The 16,218-nt window shown below is 42.4% G+C and overlaps 1 protein-coding gene across 4 annotated transcripts in view; it reads right to left on the reverse strand.

The window, feature by feature from the left end:
• SORBS2 (sorbin and SH3 domain containing 2) overlaps positions 1-16,218 on the reverse strand; it is a 277,647-nt gene that overhangs the window by 170,228 nt on the left and 91,201 nt on the right. For all 4 annotated transcript variants that reach the window (XM_027776584.1, XM_014592382.2, XM_027776585.1 and 1 more), the window contains exon 3: positions 7,562-7,617. The gene's annotated coding sequence lies outside the window, so the exon portion shown is untranslated. The remainder of the gene's footprint in view (positions 1-7,561; positions 7,618-16,218) is intronic.

Below are 16,218 nucleotides of genomic sequence, written 5' to 3' on the forward strand. Positions count from 1 at the left end.
CGGTTCAAGACATAGATCTTGAGAAATGAGCCGGGTACATGTGCCTGTGTGCCCAAAATCCTGAAGGGAGGGAGAGGTGGGGAGTTGACTGTAGCATGATCATGCCCCATGAGGGATGCTTTCTCTTCTCCCTCTATCTATCTTTCTCTGGCAAATGCATATGCCCTCTAGCAAAATAAAATAAAACAAAATAAACATAGTAAAGTTGTTTAGTATTTTTTCCTTTCTATCTTTCATGAGAGAGAGAAAGAGGAAGATAAGCACCCTCCATAGTCTCATGCCACGATTCTCCCCAGAGCCTTCCTAGCCAGCCAGGATCATGGGCATGTGCATGCGCACATCCAACAAGGACAGGGCCATCCAGGAACTGAACCCAACCTTCCACACGGCTTCCAGAATTGCCGAACATTGTACTACCACTGTACCACCATGGCTGAGCCCACATGATCAATTCCTCATAATTAAGTTGACCTTTGGAGAATAACTTACGCAGAGAATAACTTACGTGGACACTATTAGAATGCCCAAAAAAGACTTTATTTTTTTAAAGAGAGATTTTTGCTGTAGCTTACATGCACTTACCAGAGAGACAGAGAGAGACAGAGAGACAGAGCATGAGAAATCACTCCCTGGAGGGGGGATGTCCGTGCCGCAATCCTCTCTCCTCCAGTCTCCTCTCAGGATTTTGGACATTCATACACACATGCCTGGTGTGAGTTTTAAGCCACCAGGTCCAGGACTCGAACCATGGTTGACTACGTGGAAGTCCAGTGACATAACCATTATGACATCTGCTGGTCCCTAAAAAAGACTTCTTCCAAAAACAAAGTACTTATTTTCAGGATTTATGGGCCTGTCCAACCAACCCAAGGTAGGATTCAGTTAATGTTCTCCCTTCCGCAATGGAGACCAGAACATTTCATCCAATACCTGGGATTGTGTTTCCTAAAGAAACCTACTTTCTGATGCAGTGGCAAGAACTGGGCCAGGAGCTGATGGTTTCATGCTGTGGTTCTGCCGTTCGTCACCCAGGTAAATATTCTCACCTGCCCATGGGGTTGATAAGGTAATTTTATAAAACCTTTTTATACTGCAGCATCTTGACTTCAACCTGGCACGTGAGGTCGATTTTCTGTTTGTGGCAACCTACCAGTACTCAAAAAGTTTTGGATTTTGGAGCATTTCAGATTTGAGGTTTTTGGGTTAGGGACGCTCAACTTATACTGATAATACTTCTGTGATCTTGACCATGTAAGTATTCTTGTCTCTTCCACAGTGCTGGTAAGACTAATTATGGTAAGGCAGCAAATCCCTGGGGACTTATTCCTTCCTTCCTTCCTTCCTTCCTTCCTTCCTTCCTTTTTTCTTTCCTTCTTTCTTTCTTCTTTCTTTAACAGAAATTTTTTGTTATAGGGCACATGTACTCAATGGAGAGACAGAGAGACAGGAAGCAAGAAATCACCCCACAATCCTTCTTCTCGATTCTCCTCGAGATTTTGAACACACACGCACGTATTCCCACTGTGAATTTTAAGCTGCCGGGTCTGGGACTCGAACCACAGTCAACTATGTTAGAGTCTAGCAATGTAACCATTATGCTATTTGTTGGTCCTCCCGGGCCTTATTTCTAAATCTTATAACCAAATGCCTCTGGTACTCAGTCATCACAAAATGATGCCCAGTAGCTCTCATGGTTTTAATCAGAGAGCCATTCCTGATTCTAATTATCATGGTTAAGTCTCAAATCAGGGAAAAAAAAAAGTTAAGACGCAATGTATTTACTGGGCCCCCATGACACTATTCAGGTTTCTCGTGAAATTGCACTGCTAGCGCTGGGTTTCTATACTTGGAAGACAGGCAGAACAGATGTGCACCCCAGCTGTGGGTCCTGTACACTCCATGAAGAGCAGGCCCTGTTTCTAATTATAATATATCTCCAGCACCAAAGTGTGCTGGCCACACCTTAGGGACCAGATGCATGTCTTCTCAGGGGAGGAAGTGGGAGAAGGAGTGAAGTCAAGTCCTCCAATCCTTCCTTGCTCGGCTGTGAAACAAGATGATATCTCTTCACCACTGATGGCTGTGAGGGTGAAATAACACATGTAAAGCGTTTTGCACAGTAAGTGGCATAGATAAGAATTCTATAAATGGCAATTGTTCATCTTCCCATAGGAACTGCCATATCTCCGATTCACAGAAATGGGTTACTTCCCACTCTTCTTTATTTTTTTTATGTGGCAAAGTGTAAGTTTTACTCATATTGAGCAAATAAAATGCTTGCTCAGGGAAAAACTGATAAAAAAAACCCCACAACTTTTAAATATGCATACTCGAAGAAGAAAAGGAATCTAAAGTTTTTGTTGACTTCCTACCCTTCTCTTTCTGAGCCAGTTCAGCAAATCTCCACTTAAGCAGAGGACTTCCCTCTAAGGGGCTATAGACAGAATTTCTTCTGTTTTTCCATTTTCCGAATAAGTAAGGAGCATAACTAGATGCTTAGGGTCTTCTCTGCTTACCTCATTCTTTTTTGTTTTTGTTTTGACAGATTGTTTTTGCTATAGGGCACATGCACTCACTGGACAAAGAAACAAAAAGCAAGAAATCACCCCCCATGGGGGATGGTTGTGCCACAATCTCTCATCCATTCTCTTTCAGAGTTTTGGGCACATGCACACATGCCCGCCATGAGTTTCAAGTTGCCAGGTGTGGGACTCGATTCGTAGTCTACCATGTGGGAATCCAGCGCCTTAGCCATTATGGCACCTGCTGGCCCCACCCTACCACATTCCCTCATTCTTTTTTTTTTTTTTTTTTTTTTTTGAGGGTTTTTTTTTATGGGCCGCCGCCCTTATTTTGCTATAGGGCGCATGCACTTAACAGAAAGACAGAAAGTGAGAAATCATCTCCAGGGGGGATGGCCATGCTGCAGTCCCTTCTCCTCTATTCTCCTCTTGGGATCCTGGGCACGCACGCACACGTACCCGGTGTGAGTTTAAGCCACCGGGTCAGGGACTCGAACTGCAGTTGACCACATGGAAGTCCAGCGACATAGCCATTCTGCCAAATGCTGGTCCTCATTCTATCTCATTCTTAAGCTGATTTGGGCAAAACATCCTCACCCTTGGATGAATCTATGACCGTAGCTCTGTAGCCATAGGAGCTCAGTATCAGTTAATTCCAGATGAAACAAATCCACTCTAACATGTTCATGTTCCCACATCTCTCATTTCTAGTCTATGAAACACCAGGAATAATGTACATCTTTGGTTTCCTGGCACAGTGCTGTATTACTTTTTCTCTCTCTCTCTTTTTTTTTTTTACTTAGTCAAATGACTCATATTCCAGATGGTTCTGCCCAATTTTAGAATCATCATGATCTATTTCACAGATAAAAAAAATCCCAATTCATGTACAGTACAACTTATGTAATTTTTCTCAGGGAACAAAAAAATGTAACACTTTGTATGGAAGAATTTCTTGCTTCTTTACCAGTAGAAGAGATCAACTTTCAGTATTCTACCATTGGGGTGTATTGTAATTATTTGCTTTCTAATTTCCTGCATAGCTAATAAGTTTACATTTTCAGCAAATATTTAAATTATATGGAAAGACATACATTATTAAAACAATGAAGTGAAATTTAAGATAAAACCTATTTAACACAGACAGTGTAATTCCGATTTTGTCTTTTGAAAAGTCAAATATTATTGTGTTTTATATAAACTATCCCTAAATGTTCATTTTATTATCTGGAGGGTGGGTTGAAATTTTACAAAATTTAATTTCATTATATTAGATATACAGGATATAGTCTCTATTCTAATTACAAAAGGTATTTTTGTAGGTGTCAGTCATTGGGCAGAACCCTGAGCTTGGGGCCTAGAGCCCTCGCTGTTGTAAATCTGGGTCCACCACTGCCACCTAGAGTCATTTGCGACAAGTCACTTCCTCCCACTCACAGAGACACTGTTAAGACAACTGAGAAGATTTACTAAGGAATATATCTCAGCACTTAATGAATTTTCAAAATAAAGCCAACACAAGCATTCAATGAATTGAACAGTTGACTACTGACTCAGCATTTCTGTGGCTGAAAGAAAGTCCTGGAGCAAGTCTCTTAGCTCCTCTGAGAAAAGATAGCCAGGGGATCCTGGTGCAAACTGCTGCAGGTCTTTGGGAGGAGACCAGGTAGCAGAGTCAGTTGGTTTTGGGCCATCTCAGAGCTAGAATAGGGAAGAGTTCAGCTGAGAGCCCTGCTCGGGAGGCTGCGGACTTGGGCAGACCAGGGTCTGACTGCAGCCCCACCTTTGGGGCTGGGCTCTCATGTGCCTGGTTTGCTTGTTAGCAACAGGAAAACATGTATCAGCCACCTTGAAGCCTGAAGGAGGCTGTAACCTGACCCAGCTGCAGATCAACGTTCTACCAAATCCCATTGTTCCTGATAATGATAGACTGATTAAAAAAAAAAATGATATCCATTTGCTGAACGTTTTCCCCAAAGAAACTTCTAATCGGAAATTTTCTCATATAAGAAAGTTCATGGAAAATACGTATTATTAAAAAAAACTACACATGGAAACCAGCAGATGGTGTAATGGTTACGTCACTGGATTACCGCGGAGTCGACCACAGTTCGAATTCCAGACCCGGTGGCTTAAAACTCAGGCCAGGCACGTGTACGTGCGTGCCCAAAATCCCGAGAGGAAAATGGAGGAAAAGGGATTGCAGCAAGGCCATGGGGGGTGATTTCTTGCTTTCTGTCTCTGTCTCTCTGGTGAGCACACATACCCTATAGCAAAAACATCTCTCTAAAAAAATCTACACATGGATTTCAAAAATATTTTCACACCAAAATAAACTTGTACTATAGTTCTATTTTTCCCATGAATTTTTTGAGGTCCTCACATATTAGGAAACAACTGACTCATGCCACTCGCTATTTTGTAGGCTTTCCTTGTGGCCAAGCATTCATGTCCTTTTAATGAATCCATGTATCTGTTCAATGGGTAAATTTAAATCCTTTCTTTCATCAGAGATACACAGAGCTCACTTGAATACAATCTCATCTTGACAGATTCAGATACAGAGGTTCTAACTGCCTACCTAAGGTGGGAGGATCTGGAACTTAGAATAGAACATTCCTCTGAATAGAAAATAGATCTGATGGCAATGCAAATGAGGAATTTCAATGGGCTTTGAATGTAGCATAATGCAAAACAACTATCTCACAAGTCAGTTTCTCTTATATCTGTTTACCAAAACATTTATAAAATGTGCACTGTCATACCTAACCAAGCCTCTTGGTATTTAGTTTTTTAATAAGATTCCCTTTGTCCTTACATAAGATTTGATGCAGTAACCAAGAAGTAAGTTTTAGAAACTGGTCTCTCTCTCTCTCTCGCTACACGATAAAGTCAGAGTGAAGATGGAGGACTACACAGATTGACTACACAGGAGTATCACATAGATTGTTCTTGTAGCTTGTGAGTAATAAATTCCATAATCTGATGTCTGAGCCCTCATATCTGATCTCCTTCCTTGAAAAACAGGTACACATAAAACTTTATTTACAATTGAGGAGGTCAAACTTTTTTTTTTGAAAGTAATATATCAATGGAAAATGGGACGTTCAAGGGAGGCTAGTGACCTTTTAAACTGTTTGCATGAGAATAAGTAAAGTGGGGCATTCTAGAGCTCTTCGAAAATCAGAATAAGCAAGAGGGCACATCAGGCTTTAGAAGAAGAACTCATCCTCTTGGAAGATAATCTCAATATAGTGTGCGAATAGCAAGGGTACTCGAGTGTGACAGACACATGTCAGAAAGGAGTGATCTATTATAATGCCCAGGAAGAAGTATGCTGCAAGTTTATGTAGATACTCCTACAGATATTCTCCAGGTTTAGGGGTGCATGATTTCTCAGGGAGAGAGAAGTTCCCAGTGATGGTGCTGGGCGATTAGTCCTAGCTAGAGGGGCCGACAGACATTAGGCCATGCCCTTCCTTGACCCTTGCAGGGCAGGGCAGTTCCAGGAATGGGAAAGTGGAGTGAGAGAGGAGTTTAGGGACTGAACGATTGTCGCTGAACTTGTGATAGATACTTTGGAGCTGCTTTTTGCATGGAGATGAGCCAATGTCTAACAACAGTGTGGGGGGTGAGTTATGTTTCCCCAAAAAGATAGGGTGAAGTCTTAAACCCTGGTACCTGGGAACATGACCTTAATTGGAAATAATATCTTTGTAGACATATAACCAGTCAATTGAGGCCATACTGGAGTAGAGTGGCCCTAAATCCAATCACTGGTATCCCTCTAAGAAGAGAAAGATTTGGGTACAGATAAGCACATAGGAAGAAAGAAAATCATCTAACAATGGAGGCAGAGACTAGAGTGATGGCCGCCATAAACTGAAGAATGCCAAGGATTGTCTGCAACTATCAGAAACTTGGAAAAGGGAAGGAAGGGTTCCCCCCCTAGAGCCTTCAGTGGCAACGTGTCCCTGCTGACATTTTGATTTCCAACTTGTGGACTTAAAAACCATGAGACAATATTTTGTTGTTGTTTCAAACGACCTTATTTGTTGTATTTTGTTATAGCAACTGTAGAAAACGAACACCGTGGCTGACAGAGCCTCAGTCTTCTTTTGCCATCGAAGGACTGGACCAATCTAACCAGGAGGGTGAAAGAACTAAGTAAATTTACTTTCTGTAAGGTTGATTTAGGTAGATTCTTCTATGGTGAGTTTGATAAACAAATCACCATAGAAGAGTTAAATCCAGGTGATACTTGGGCAGGGTGATTTTAGAAAAAGAGGCTTCCCAAGAAGGCTGGGAGTCAGCAGGCCAGGAGGTCAGATAATGCAACTAGCCTGAAATGTCAGACAGTGACTTCCAAAGGACATGGGGTCCTCTTTGCCCTACCCACTTCTGCTGCCCAGTTGAGCAGATCTAGGTCGAGAGCTTGGAAAACTCAACGTAGGTGGCATGAAGGGCCTTGGGAGTGCTAATAGCAGGTGTTGCGTGGCGAAAAGCCTTCCCTCTGCCCAGCAGCATCCATGAGCAAAAAGCATCCTCTGTAACAAAAAGCATCCTCTGCAGGGATTATATGGAGAACGGCTGGAACTGAGGAATAGCAAGAAAGAGGTGGAGGACAAGGGGAGGGCTCAGTTCGTTTTCTCACAATGTTCCTAAGGCCTATGGCAAGGTATTCTACTGTGAAATAAAACAAAGCATTCTAAAATAATCACTCTTTGAAAAAAAAAAAAGTGAGTTATCTTGATATCCTTGGCCTTGCCTCACCTCCTCTGATGTCCCCACTGGTTTCTTTTAAATCAATCGGATAAATCAAGGGTATCTATGCAGAATCTGGGCAGAAATTCTGCTGGGAATATTACAGAAGGGAATGTCAAGGAGAGGTCAGAGTAGACTCATATTCCTTGGTGCCCACTGTTTCACTTCTTAACTTCACTCAGAAATCGTTTTATGAGAATACATGCAGTCCATTTCTGGCTGGCCTTGTCAGCCCCAAGCCCAGGCAGTCACAGTTCCCCGTGAGGACAGCGTACCTTCTGAAGAAATGCACCCAGATCAGAATGGTATATGAGTCTGTCCTATTCTGGTTCTAGAAAAGAAATGTCACAATGAATAGGTGGGTGGGATCTGCCCCACAAGGGCAAAAACAACAACAACAACAACAACAAAACAACAAAAAAAACCCCACCAAAATAGATCAAACTGAGGAAAACCTTAATTTATCATTAGAGACTTTTTTCTTTATATAAAGCTCGATACCAACTGTTCAGAAAAATAAAAGGTGAAAATGGTGCTAATTATTATTATTTGGAGTGTGTTATCAACCATAATTAGTCACCATTCAGGAACTATAAGGGAAAAGCTAACCTCACTGTTTTACCCAGGCTGTGTTGGGGGAGGGGTTGGAGCAGGCAGCTTGGCTTAGGCAGATGCTGATTCCTCTGCTGATTCAGTTCCTCTCCCTCCCCTTATTTAATACAAAACTTCCTCTAACAGGGCCGCCTATGTGCGCACTGATGAGCAATCCTCATGGAATACAAGCGCCTAGTCTAGCAAAGACCACCCCTTAGAATACTTTCTACCTGCCGTTCCCAACTCCCTTTTGCTTTTCTAGTCCTTTCCCACTGTGTGGAGTGGGAAAGGAGAGGAGGGAGAGATAAAGGGGGACAGGGACACAGACTCATTTCCTGCGCTATAAATCAGCTGCCCCAAGGCTCTCCTCCCTGCTCCACCAGGTGTCTGGTGCCTTCCCTCTCCCAAAAGTCAATTCGTTGTGCAAGGAGTCCTCTTTCTGACCTCCCCAATGGAAAATCTTCCCTTGATCATCACACCAGCTCTTGACGGTCCTTTTATCTTCACAACTCAGATTTCTGTTGCCTGGACTCTTCATTACCGGCCCTGTGCAGCTCACAGGGGTGCAGGGTTTACCTGACCATTTAAGACTCTAACATATGCTGACAGAGACCGGACATGCTCTCCTCTCTCAGGGAAATTATGAGTTGTTTTAAATCATGCTTCCAGTTTTCTAAGCACAGGGCTGACCCCCATGGGCAGGAATTTCAGACCAGGCAAGAAATGAGGGCAGTGGGATGTGGGGCTGGTGGGAACGTGTCAGGGGTCCCGATATCCTTTCATGAGGCAGTTGCCAAATCAACCTATTATATTTCAAGGGATGGTCCAAATTTTATGGGAAAAAGCAATGTGTTTCTGCAGATAAATCGATCTTTTAATAGCAATAAATACTCTATTTTGACATCTTGGGAAATTTGCTTTAAATGAATCATAGTAAACTATGCTTTCCCTTCTGGGCAGGATATTATTTGCAGATATCTGCACATTTTGGAAGAGGGTATTTATTTATTTATTTATTTATTTGGAGAGGTTTTTGCTATAGGGCACGTGTGCTCGCCAGAAAGATAGAGACAGAGCAACAGAAAGTGAGAAATCACCCCCCCGCCCCTGCCCCCCGGGGATGGCCATGCCACAGTTCCTTCTCTTGCATTCTCTTCTTGAGATCTTGGGCACGCACGCACACGTGTCCAGTGTGAGTTTAAGCCACCGGGTCTGGGACTCGAACCGCGGTTGGCTACATGGGAGCCCAGCAACATAGCCATTACGCTAACTGCTGGTCCCGATGTATTTACTTCTTATAGAACTATTCAGACCAGGAAAATAGGGCCAATAGTGTGCATGCACTCACACGTAACCCTCATGCCTCGTCCCAGCTCTATATGTTTTCATTCTGTTTAAACAGTTTATAAAAAACATTTGATCATGATCTCATTCATAAAGCATCTGCATCTCTGTTAAATGTTTATTAAACATGGTACCATCGTTAGGCTCTGTCATTAAAATAGTTGACCGGGCATGTGAAATTTTATCCCTTTAGTTTTTTGGACCTTTTGTTTTTTTTGAGAGGTTTTTGCTATAGGGCGCGTGTGCTTGCCAGACAGACAGAGACAGAGAAACAGAAAGTGAGAAATCAACCCCCCACCCAGGGGGGATGGCCACACCGGAATCCCTTCTCCTCCATTCTCCTCTTGGGATCTTGGGCATGCATGCACACATGCCTGGTGTGAGTTTAAACCACCAGGTTCGGGACTCGAAGCACAGTCGACTACATGGGAGTTCAGCGACATAGCCATTACGCTAACTGCTGGTCCCATCCCTTTAGTTTATAAAGAACTGAAATAAATAATTTATTTCCAGATAACCAAAATTCTGTACATGTGCCTTGAAGAAGACCAGCTTATGGAATAGCTGTAATTAACATTATGTGTGAATATATTGGAGTTTAATATTCTAGTATCATCCTAACATTACTGAGTTCCCAGAAAACTGTTCCTAGGATTTATTACAGCCATCATATACCACGCTAGGTATGTAACGAGCTCTCTTCCATGCCTTTGGGGTTATCCTTCCAGTCACCTGCAAGCTGGGGCCTATGATTTTTCTCATTTACAAAGGGGGAAATAGCACCATGGACCGTGCCAAGACCCCCAGATTTTAGTGGTGGGGTGGGGTCCCCCACACAGGCAGTCTGGCTCCTGAATCAGTTTTCAGACACACTTTGCTCTGGCTCTAGTAAAAGGGACACAAAGCAATATAATGGGCTTTAAAAAGTTTGTGGAATTAAAACATGAGATTATTTTAGTGCAAACAATTCGAAATGTATGCGTTTTTGTCTAATAAGCATTTTCCATAAGCTTTTGGAAGACTTCACATAATTCCAAATATTTATCTCAACGTTGCTCTCTGAGTACTTGGAGACTGAGTCCAAGAAGCAATCTCAATAAACTTTGCAGTTTCATCATCCTCAAAAATGACTAACCTTGATAAAGGTGTTGGAATACAAGTCTGAACTTCTACTAAACTAAAAAGTATGCTGTGGGCCTAATGTCTTCATAGGACTAAAGTTAAAAAGCAAATCAATGTTCTCATTAAAAGTTTTCCCTAGTCTATGAGTGTCCTGGGACTACTAAAGTAAAGGAAGACGTCTGAGTGTGAAATAATTGGGTATTCTGGAAGTTACTGAGCAGACCTTAAGACGTAAGAGAAAGTAAGAAGAAAAGGTGGATGTTAAAAGAAGATTGAGGGCGAGCCTGTGGCCTAGTGGTTAAGGCAGTGGGATCCCACATGGCTGACTACACAATTCAAGTCCCAGACCCGAAGAATTGAAAAACATGCTGAGCATGTGTGCATGTGTGCCCAAAATCCAGAAAGAAGGCAGAGATAGAGGAGAAGGGATTTTGGTCTAACAATGACACCCCATGGGGCGGGGGAGCTGCATTCTCACTCTCTCTCTCTGGCATGTGCATGCATCCTCCATCAAATTAAAAACAAAAAGAGATCGAACCTAATGCCACTTAATGATCACGTGTTTATTTCCGCTTTTATATTTGTAATGGTCTGAAAATGAGTCTGCAGACAAAATACCTTTCCCAAATGGAACTAATGCTTGCTTAGCAAAAGATCTATATTGTGGGAGCCAGCAAGTGGCATGGTGGTTAAGGCTCTGGACTCCCACATGGCTGATCACAGTTTGAGAGAGGTTTCCCTTCCCGTCAACTGAGCCCTTACTGATGGAGGCTCTGATGTAAGTTCAGAGTAAGAAAATGCTTTCTCCTACCAGAGTTATTAAAATTTTAAATATCTTACCTACGTCTTTATTTCCAAACTGGCAGAAGATCCATAGTCCTAAGAATGACAGTTCCCTACATAAAGGATTCACTCCCTGTACCCACCCCATGTGGTTGTCAGGATACATTGTTCTCTAGCCACAGTATAAACAGGGTTCAGGGGTAGATAGATCGGAATTATTTGCCAAGTGTTAAGACACATTACTGGGCAGAGGGATTAACAACCAGAACATACAGCAGTAAATGAAAAAATGCCATTGACTTACAAAGAAACATTTGAGGCAGAAAAGTCATTTGTAAAACCAAGGACAGCAGGTGGCATAGTGGTTAGGTGCTGGACACTCCCACATGGCTGACCATGGTTTGAGTCCTGGACCCGGTAGCTTCTTGCTTTCTATCTTTCTCTTTCCCTTTCTCTCTCTCTCTCTCTCTCTCTGGTAAAATAAAAAAGAAAAGAAAAAGATCTGTACTGTGGATGATACTAGTTATCCAACCTTGTTCAGGTCTTTTTTAGCCCAGATCCTCTACACCACAACCCCTCAACTTCCTCCCTCCTTCCCCCTCCCCTAATGAAATTAAATTACTTCAAGACCACAATTAAGGTTCATTCATTTGTGTTTGACACTGGCCTCACAACCACTGCATAGTAGAGACAGTCATCCCCACCACAGCTCACCCCCAGTGGTGAGTTGGAACATCAGTAACTGTTTGTACTTAGGAAAATTGGACAATTCCCCAACAAGAAAGTGAGCCACTTCACCTAATGATACCATACGTTCTCCCTTCGTTCATCCCTAACAGTTGTATTTCAAGTTAATAAGTCAAGTAAAGCATAACAAAAACGTCTCAGCTCTGCCTTGTCCTTGGCAACCTCTATTACTCTGAGCTTCTCACCTCCTCACTGAAGACTCACAACCACGTAAGAACTGGCAGTGTTCATGGGCACCAAGAAGGCCTGCAATTTCTCATTTCTCAGCAATTATTGAAGTGGTTTAAAAGCACCATTTCTTTCACTGTTTTCCAAGGTATGGTAGAAGAGGAGGTTGATTTCCCAATGATTGTTCTGACTTGGCATTTATGCTTAGAATTTCCACTTTGAAGTTTCAGGCTGGGTGTGACAGGGTTGGTACAGAAAGGCAGCAGTTGCCTGCTGGCTGCTGACCTGTACCTGCTCTGGGACTGGAGGAGAGAAGATGGCGGAAGATGAGGGGATTATCAAGAGCCGGAGGTCTCCTCCTTCCACCTTAGTGTCAAGAATTTGCTCCTTTAATTTGACCATGGCCCTCTCTAGATTGGCTGTCTTATCTAAAGAGATTCGTGCTGACAATATGGGCACAATTAAAAAGAAATTAGATTTTTTTAAAAATAGAGAGAGTAGACGGTGGTCCATAGGTAAAGTGAAATGCTCTGTGGGGCGATCCTACATGGGAAGGTTTCTGGTTCAAGTCCAGAGAGCTCCCTGAGTACTGTGGGCACGTGCTTGATCTGGGGGTGACTGAAGACTGCTGGAAGAGATCACAGCCTTGAGACCCTACTGGGGAACCGGCTTTTTCCTCTTTCTCTTTGCCTCTCTCACTCATGAAAAAAATAACATTTTTAAAAAGTTTAGAGTGGAGAGAAGGAAATTCTGTCATAAAACATAAAGCTTAAGAGACAGTAGGTTTCTCAGTCGTTAGGGCACTGGACTCCCACATGGCCAACCGTGGTTTGAATCCTGAACCCGGTCGTTTGAAAATCACACTGGACACATTGCATGCATGCTCAAAATTCCAGTAGGAAAATGGAGAAGAAGGGATTGTGATGTGGCCATCCCCCCTGGGGGTGATTTCTCACTTTCCTTCTCACTGTTTCTCTCTTTCTCCAGAGAATGCACGTACCCTATGGTAAAAACCTAAAAAGAAAGAACGAAGAAAGAAAGAAAGCTTAAAATAAGAAACAAACCTGTCTAACCTTCCACTCAGCACATAGAAAGCTACTTTGTTAACTCCAAATAGGAAACCAGAAAAAAAGCACAGTGGTTTACTAGCTCACAGGAACAAGTTGGCCAGTATCTCAACAATTGCAAAGAAAATGCTTTATGGCCTATAACACATGATGGGATGAAAACTATGGAGGGAAGGAAGTCCCAGAATGAAGGAGGAATAATCATGGTACGTTTCTGTGATGTCCACATCGTCTTCCTCTGTAACATCGGCCCACACGTCTACTGGAAGCTTGGTGGCCTGTTTACGTGCAGTTTTTAGCGGACACAGATACTTTGCTGACCCCAGAAGAACACATTACCCATAGCTGAAGCAATTTTTGTGTAAATGATTGTGCTGCTAACCTCCAAGGGTCATTCAAATATTTTCTGAGAAATTGGCTGCTTTAGATTCTTTCCTTGAATGCCATGTTATTTCATTCTTGTGCAGAACTGTTGACCAGTTAGGCATTCCAACAAGAGTTTAGTTAATTTAACTAATTCCTGTCAGGAGACATGAAGGGGTAGGTTTCATAAAGCCAGTCCCAGCTGAGGGATTTTCTTTCTTCCATAACAGAAAAAGCAAAACATGCTATGTGATTTTGCAACTGGGCAAGTTCAGAAATTTTTAAGCTTTCTCCTTTGCCAAGCGTTTCATAAAAAACTATTTTCTTTCTATTTAATGCCAAAAAATGTCAACTCCCCCCCCTTAAATATTTTTTTCCCATATCTGGCCACATGTCCAAGATTTCTTCTTTTCTAAGAATAAATCATTTTTCTAGATTATAAAAATGCCACTCGTTCTATCAGAGTAAATATATCTTTCTATAGAAAAAAGATGTGAAACATTCCATCCGTGGGTCTAAGGACAACTTCTTGCTTAATATGCTTCTGTTAAATTGAATTTAATTAAGTTTTAAGTCTTCAATTCTTTCTGTGACTCTCAATGGAAAGTTCAAGGTTGTTTTATAACATTTCCAATTCTACTTTTTTTTTTTCTCTCTGCCCTCATACTATTCCCTTTTACTAGAAAGTATTAAATAAGAATTAATTTCTGTCTGACCAAAATAATACCCTGTAAATGATATCAATGCGAGGGAACCCTGTGGGTTCCATTCTTCATTGGCGCAGTTAGCTGGAGTTAGAAAGGTTCAGCTGTCAGGCTTTCACGAACTCTAGCATTAAAAAAGTGTGAACTTGCAAATTAGCTGTCAAGTTTAATAGAAAGTGAATAATGCTGCTAGGAGCTGACTTGTTTCCATTGCTGGTGTCCTATTGATCTTGCTGCGAGGTAAAGCCTGGGCATATGGGAACACTGAAAAATAGCAATGCGGATGGGTGGGCTCGGTATTTCTCTTTTACTAGTTAAAAAAGGTAATTACGTTCACAAAGCCAAAAAGCTGAATAAACACTCTCAGAGATGGAAATATAGAGCAAACTAAAAAGATCCTTGTAAAAGCAATAATAGCTGTACCCCTAAAACGTAATGAATATTCCCAGCGCTACTTCTTAAAAGAACTTGGGACCTGGCGTAACATGCTGCAGACTTAAAGCTTAACAATGGGCACCTTAAAAAGTGGGCATTTTATTTAGCTAGCCGTTGTAAGGAAACCTACTGTAGGCAAGTAGCATTTTGAGTTGACGTAGAATGCGATTGCTCGATTGCTCATTAGCAGGTTAATTTTTAAAGTCTCTGTGTGTGCATTAGTGTGTGAGGGTGTGTGTGTGTGTGTGTGTGTTCAGGATGAGGGGAGGGGGCTCCTGGTCCTTTATACGTGGTTCCCCTAGACTTCCTAGTTTACAAATCTTTATCATTCTTTTTAAAATCTAAAACATGCAGGCTTCTTATATCTGGAGGGAGCAGGATGAGGAGGACATGAGAACATTTCAGAGCAAGCACATGGCAGTATGATTCTGAAATGCCACCAAGCTGCTTCAGAACAAACCAAAATTCTCTGAAAGATTAATGATATACTGAGAAATTGGGAGATGCAGCAGATTCCTTTGCTTGCCTTTAACCCACTCTCCCATGGCCATAAATGGCAACGGGGATCATTTCCATTCCTCTTCCATATATATTAGTCCATGGCCCTTAACCCCTCGTGCATAGGGGATTAGTTATTTACAGTTTGAAAATATCAAGCATCTCAAAACACTTACGTTTTGCTGAACCAGGTCTCCCATGACGAAATGCTAAAAGCCCACACAGTTGTTTGCGTCCTAGTGAGGGCAAATTAGCATCCTGGCGCACCCAAGCTAGAAACAGTAGCCTTCATTTGCTGCAACTGGTTTAGTATCAGTGCTATAAAAAATAGATGATGGAAAACCGGAGCCCTTGACAGAAAAGCTAGTCTGCTGCGTGTGGCTCGTACAGGCATGGAGGGAGAGAAGTGGCCTTGCCTTTCCATCAGACGTGGACTTCTCCTTTGCTGACAAGCGGAAGCACGTGCGCACTGTACACACACTGTCAGGACGTTCATCGCTGCAGGCTTCGGGCAGCGCCTGATCCCATTTACATAAACGCCAGAGAGCTAGACATAGGCTCTCCAGTGAGAAGTCGATTGGCACAGAAACCTGAGCCTATGGAACAGCACTGTCGGGTAGGCAGGTCAAGTTATTTATGGTGCTTGGGGTTTTCTCCTTTACTTTTGCCAAAAGATCATTTCCAACCCGAGAATGATCTGTGGCTTTGGCGTAAAGGAGGCTGAAAGTCAGTGGCATAAAGGCTTGAAGGTCATCCAATCTATGGTGCGGCAGCATGGAGTGAGGCTGGGAGGCCAAAATGCAAATACAGCAGCTGAGGCCCAGGCTAACTGCGTGGACTGATCCCGTGGCATCGATGTGGAGCCCCAAACCGTGTTGAGAAAGTCTAACTGAAAACTGCAAAATGTCTGTGCCTTGCCTAAGTCCGACACTGTCTATGAACACCAGTAAGCATAAAAGGACAAAAAGAGTAAAGAGAAACATTGTTTGAAACCTTTAATGTGCAAGAAAGACCAAGAGAAGTCAAGAAGGAAAAAGTCAGAAATGGTAACAGAGAGATACATGAAAAATACATTTTGCTTTTTGGTCCTAAAACTGCTTTAGAGGC

The sequence above is a fragment of the Tupaia chinensis genome, unplaced genomic scaffold (genome assembly GCF_000334495.1).
Source record: "Tupaia chinensis unplaced genomic scaffold, TupChi_1.0 Scaffold000685_1, whole genome shotgun sequence".
Lineage (NCBI taxonomy): Eukaryota > Metazoa > Chordata > Mammalia > Scandentia > Tupaiidae > Tupaia > Tupaia belangeri.